The sequence below is a fragment of the Microtus oregoni genome, unplaced genomic scaffold, assembly GCF_018167655.1.
Source record: "Microtus oregoni isolate MIOR12 unplaced genomic scaffold, Mior012 000019F_ref0000042, whole genome shotgun sequence".
Classification (NCBI taxonomy): domain Eukaryota; kingdom Metazoa; phylum Chordata; class Mammalia; order Rodentia; family Cricetidae; genus Microtus; species Microtus oregoni.
In genome coordinates this window covers 9,226,415-9,232,365 of record NW_024543078.1, presented here as the reverse complement: position 1 = coordinate 9,232,365, position 5,951 = coordinate 9,226,415, and the positions used below count along the sequence as shown (strand labels likewise).

At 41.4% G+C, this 5,951-nt stretch overlaps 2 pseudogenes; both read right to left on the bottom strand.

Moving 5' to 3' along the window:
• Positions 1-416: 416 nt before the first annotated feature.
• On the bottom strand, positions 417-1,286 carry LOC121459590 (annotated as a pseudogene).
• A 909-nt stretch (positions 1,287-2,195) lies between these two features.
• On the bottom strand, positions 2,196-4,901 carry LOC121459766 (annotated as a pseudogene).
• Between the last annotated feature and the right edge of the window lie 1,050 nt (positions 4,902-5,951).

The window sequence follows — 5,951 nt, the reverse complement described above, 5'->3', positions numbered from 1 at the left end:
ATTGTTAGCTGCTATACTGGGAATCGAACCTGGGTCCTCTGGTGTAGCAGCCAATCTTCTTAACTGCTGAGCCATCTCTCTGGCCCCAGTAATCTTACTTTTGACTGGTCTGAGATTTAGACGTAGAAACTATCAGTGAGGACAACCTATATCTCTTGACAATCTGTCCCTGGCTTCTTTCATTCTCTTGGCGAAAAGTTTATCATATTCTGCAGCCTCCTCTTACTGTCTTTGTGTGTTATTCCTTCAGAGCAATAGGTTGGCATCTATGTTGTAGTACACTTGGATAACAAAAGCCTAAATCATGGGGGCTTTGGTCCTGGGTTTCTTAGATTTTTTTCTAGGTGTGTACAAGGTTTTATAGGTACTTTGTAAACATCAGAATCAATTGGGTCCTTTTCTACAAAAGCCTGATGTCATATTACAAAACCAGGAACCATACTTTCCGAGGCACTCTGATGAAGGGCAGAGAAAACATCCACATAACTGATGTTTAGGTGAGAAGGCAGAAAGATGATCTCAGTCAATCTGATTTGCCAGGGAAGGAAGCCTAAGGTGCTGTCCACAGGACCAAACTTCAATACTAACTCAGGGTCAGGGAAACCATGTGAACTAAGTAAGCCGTCTAGCAGATCTCCATCCAAATCTCTGGGTGTCCTCTGCTGCTGAGCAAAAGTCCTGAGCAGCTCTCAGAATATACGCTTTTTCAGCTCCTGGGGACAGCACCTTCACTGCTGAAGGGCAATTTAATACTTGGTGGTCTTTGTCATTACTACTTGCAAATTCTGGTTATTATTTGCAACAATCTCGGCCCAAAAGTTCCTATTGTTGTTGCACAATTTCATCCATCAATCTGGAGTTATTTCTCTTGAACAGGCCTTGGTGGTCTTAGACACTAATGTAGAGATCCCCAAGGCCATACACCACACCACTGAGGCTCACGGTGTCTGAGAAGCTGGGCTCATGGTCCTCCTTAGTGACCACCAGGCCCATATACAGTAGCAGCTTCTGCAGGGACCCGCCCTCCGAAGACCAGCACAGCCTGGGTGGGGTGACAGCCAGCCTGGGGCCCAGTGAGGGTGCAGGTGATGATGCTGGTTCCTGCCAATGGCCAGGGCTTGCTCAGCTTGAAGCCCAGCAGCACTAGGACCACAGTGGAGGCAGCACAACAGCAGCTGCTCCAGATCCAGTTCCAGGGGAAGCAAAGGCAGAGCCAGGAAGTGAGCACTCTGCAGGTAGAGCAGCACTTGCAGCACCTGCCACACCAGCTCCCACAGCCCGGTCATTCTCCCATGGCGTTGGGACACCGTCTCCTCCTTCCCCTCCATCCCACATCCCCGGGCCTGAGCCCCTCATCACTGCCAACTCCTCACCTAGCCCCCACTGCCATCTTCCTCTGCCCTCCTAAGTCTATTTATTTATGGCTTCCTGACAAAAATTGGTGACATCCCCGACCACTAAGGAATGGTAATATCTCTCAGTTCAGGAATATCCACAATACATCACTAACAGATTGGTGCTTTCTATCTCCAGTTCTCCTTGTAACCCCACCCCTGACTCCTGTGGCCATAGATGCTATCATTTTAATGCTGCAGAAGTGGCTACAAGCATACTACAAATTTCATTGACTTTCTTGAACTCATTGTTATGGATAGCTAGCTGTGATATAACTTATGTCCGTCTAAACGTTTTCACTGTCCCAGACACACGACTAGATAAAAAAACACTTGTCACCAAGTCTGGCAACCTGAGTTTTCTTTCTTGTAGATACCATATTTTTGTCTGTTTCTAACATGAAGCACCACAGTGGTGAAAAAATAGCCTTCAGAAAGGTTTTTTGTCTTGTTTTTTTTTTTTTTTTTTTGAGATAGAAAGATTTTCTTTATTAATGACCCCAACCGTATTTCTTTAGATACAGGAGTTTTGAACTCAAATACTTAGAAGAATACAAGTTAAGATTGCATTATCTGCAACTCATTACCAGTAACATATTGTAAACAAACAGCTTGGAAAAGGGAAAAAGGAAGGGGAGTGAGAAAGGGAAAAATAAAAGAAGGGAATATTCCAGATTGCAGAGGGCCCATAGGTTGAATAACCTTAAGAACCTGGAGAGGTGCAACATGAAGGGCTACAATTATCCAGTAGCAAACGGTCCAGCCTTCCATCAACAGATCTTCTTCCTCAGTTTCCAAGTGTTAGCGGGATGAAAATGTCTTCCCCATGAATGTTTTCATTACTTTTTTCTCTGCATCTGGGTGTGCACGAGTGAGCACCTTAAGGAAGTCAGATGGTTTTGCTCGCATTCGTGTATGAATATAGGCCTTGGGTACTTAATGTGGTAGTGCAGATAGTCCCAGAACGTGTGGATCAGGTTGATGGTGTTGTCTCAAGCAGTGGCATTGGTGTGGCGAGGGGAGAGCAGGAAGGTGATGTAGCCAGTGTTGTCACCCACGGCAGCATCTGTGTCTTTCAGCTCTAGAGGAGGTTTCCTGTGGTTAAAAAGGACCTGGGGGGCTGGGCTCTTCGTCCTTCTTTGAACTCTTGCATGAAGACCTTTCCAATGACAACATCGTCATCATCCTTAAACACCGTGCTGAAGACTACTGTGACTCTGTCTTTTTTAGATTCAACAGACAATGGATAACCACTCTGTTCCCTCCTTCCTTGTCCTCTTCTTGTGCTAATTTTTTGGGAGAAATTAATAGCAACTATCCTAAAACTGGTAGACTTAACCTCATAATAAGAACTTCTTGGATTCTTCCTAGAATTGTACGTGATGCTCCAATAACTGGAGCCCATACGTTCTATACTGATGCAAATAAATCAGGGAAAGCAGGTTACAAGTCAGATGAATTGAGTAAGGTGGAACAAAGCCCTTATAATTCTGTCCAGAAGGCAGAATTATATGCCATTCTTATGGTGCTAAGGGATTTTAAAGAACCTCTTAATATAGTTACAGATTCACAATATGCAGAAAGACAAATATATTGGTATAGATTCTTGTATATTGATACAAAGTTAAATTATATTGACTACTGTATGCATGCATGTTTCTACCTCTGTTTAAAACATTTTTTATGTATTGACATATATTGTATTGATATATATATATATATATATATACATTGTATATATTTACCATATTGCAGTGTACATTTCTACCTCTGATTAAGATACTTATATAATGTTTGTGTATGATATATATTTACCTACTGCAATGTATATTTGTACATTGTTTATATTTGGAGGTCATTGTCCTCATTTGTTTCACAGTTGTTTATTGTCTTAGTCTTCAAGTTAGATAGATATTGAGAATAATATAGATTAATAGTCATCTAAGTTTGTCATTTATAATTAGACTAATCAGGTTCTTTAGATATATAGAGATTATACTCAGTAGAGATAGATAATCTTCAACTTCTTCAAAGAGCTGTAGAAAATGGCCTTTAATCTAACTCAGAGTTTTGTGGTAGTGAGACACAATTGCTCCTGGCAACACCACTCTATTCCCGAGAGAATGTTGAGCACCAAAGACACTCCACCTGGAGCCTTTCTTTTTGGCAGAATTGGCCTTTGGGCAAAGAAATGCCCATACCTCAACCACTGACAGAGATACAGAGCATGCATCAATGGATAAAACAGGACTGTCATATCCTGCCAAGACAGGGTAAGATAGTTTTGAAAAAGTTGCTTGCCTTTGAAAATGGTATGTCAGTTATGTTAGGCCTTAGCCAAAGTTGGTTGCTTCAACGCTGCTAATGTGACTTTGGGTGATTGCCCAGGTAGCTAGTTGTCTCTGTGATTTGTTGCATGTTTTGGAAGTTGTTTTACTGAACTTCCTAATTACCCAGGTAACATTATTTCCCTTCTCAGATCTTCGATGGGATTGAAGACTATATAAATGTAGTTACTTTCTCTCATGACTTGGCCAAGTTATTTATTATACAAGACCTAAGCTAGTTAGAATAGGATATTTGTACTTATTGTATATAATTTCATAGTAGGTTTAGAACTCTCTTATTTAAACAAAAGGGGGAGGTGTTGCGGGAGGTCCTCCCACTCCTCCAGCCTATAGCCACTGAGATACCAGCCCATTGGGGCGTGGTCTCTCTCCCTTTAAAAAAGCGGCCACTTCCCTCTCCTCTCTCTATTCACTTCCTGCTCCGCTGGCGATTAGACTCCCTTCCTCGTTGCGTAGAGGGCTGTTGTCTTGGATGGTGATCTGTAAGTTTTTTCCCCTTTAAATAAATACCACCCTATTAATCATAATTCCAAACTGGTGTGGCATTGTTTGTGACTTACGCCTTCAGAACTGGAAGTATTTCTCAAAGACAGAGGCAAAGCAATTTTGCTTCAACATGCCAGCCTGCTGCACGATAGAATCCTTGGATGCAGGCAGATTTTCAAGGTCATATAGCAAAGAAACATTGTATCCCAATTCTGGGTTTACCAAGAAACTCCCATATACTCTCTTTAATAACTCATCAGCACCATGTGCCTGAAGTTCCTTGTAGAATTTCAAAGGAATACTGACCATCACCTGTAGGGTTAAGCCAGCCCCTTAGGGGCGGGCTTGCCTCGGGCGAATGTTGACTGATAAATCGAGCTTGTGGGAGCCTGTGCGTCCCTTTTCCTGCTTCCTGTGCTAAGCGGGAACCTCGGTTCTGTAAGTTTATTTCTTCATTAAAACTGTATATATTTCTTTACAATCTGCCTGCATTTATTTACGCCGCTACAATCACCTTTGTTTTGTCTCCATTAGGTTTTGAAATATGATAAAGGACACTATCAAAATCTGCAAATGTTACTTCTTCAGCTTCTGGTTTGTTTCCAAAGGCCGTGTTCTGGAAGGAGAGTGAGGTCTCCTCGATGATGCGATTGTTCACCTCCAGCAGGATCATGGCGGAGGCTGCCCCTGAAGCTTTAACCCGCCTGCCAAGCCGCCACTGCCTCCACCGCCGCCTCACCCACGATCCCGGTCCCCCGAGAAAGGTTTTTACTGGGCTTTAGCCTTTAAATCTCTCTCTTGCTCAGATGAGTCACTTACTCAGATTGTTCACCGTTTAGGTGATGAACTGTCTCTGTATGTCACACTTGATTCTTGGTGTTTGTGTCTGCAGGATAGACTTTTTTTCCTGCTAGGATCTGAAGTGTTTCCCAAATTTGTCATCAGGCCTTGAGATAGAGAGAAATATGTATTTTAAGAGAAATATATAGATTTGCCCATATTATTTATATTTTAACCTGTGGTTACCTGACTAGGAGAATTTGCTATGCTCAAATGGCATGCAATGATCAAGGTCATATAGAGCACTAAGGTTGCTTTTATCTCTGAGCATGCCTTTGTGTTTGAGAGCTTTACAGTAATTGTCCCAGATTCTCAGAGAGCGCTGACAACATTCTGTGATTCTTCAGTCTTTTCCTTCGGAATGGTACTTTTGATGGAAAGGGATGACATATAGTAGCATTGGCCATAAGCCTTTTGAGAGTGTGCTCTTTCTTCATTTAACCTAGACAGTGTGAATACAGTAATTGGGAGAAGTTTGGGGCTTGCTTATTAAGCATGTTATATAGTATACAAATAGAGAGAAAATACATTGGGCGAAAGTAATTTTATAGTTAAACTTGGAACATGTAAGGTTAAGCAGTGTTCTGGGAATTTTTCTTGTGGCATTGTAGGGGGATGAATGGATCTACAAATGTTTGAAAAATCTGGAAACTTAGGATAAGTTTATATTAATAATAAATATGTCATTACACCTGCATTATAGAGTTTTAAGGAATTTTATACTCTTATTTATTATACTTCCCTCAAATTAATGATTAGGCCTATTGCTTGAATTTAAACATACTTCTGAAAAGCGTTTAGAGATTGATGAGCATTTATTGTATAATTTGCTTAAAAATAACTTTGTCCCATACCTAGATTTTTCTAGGCTTGTATACACTAT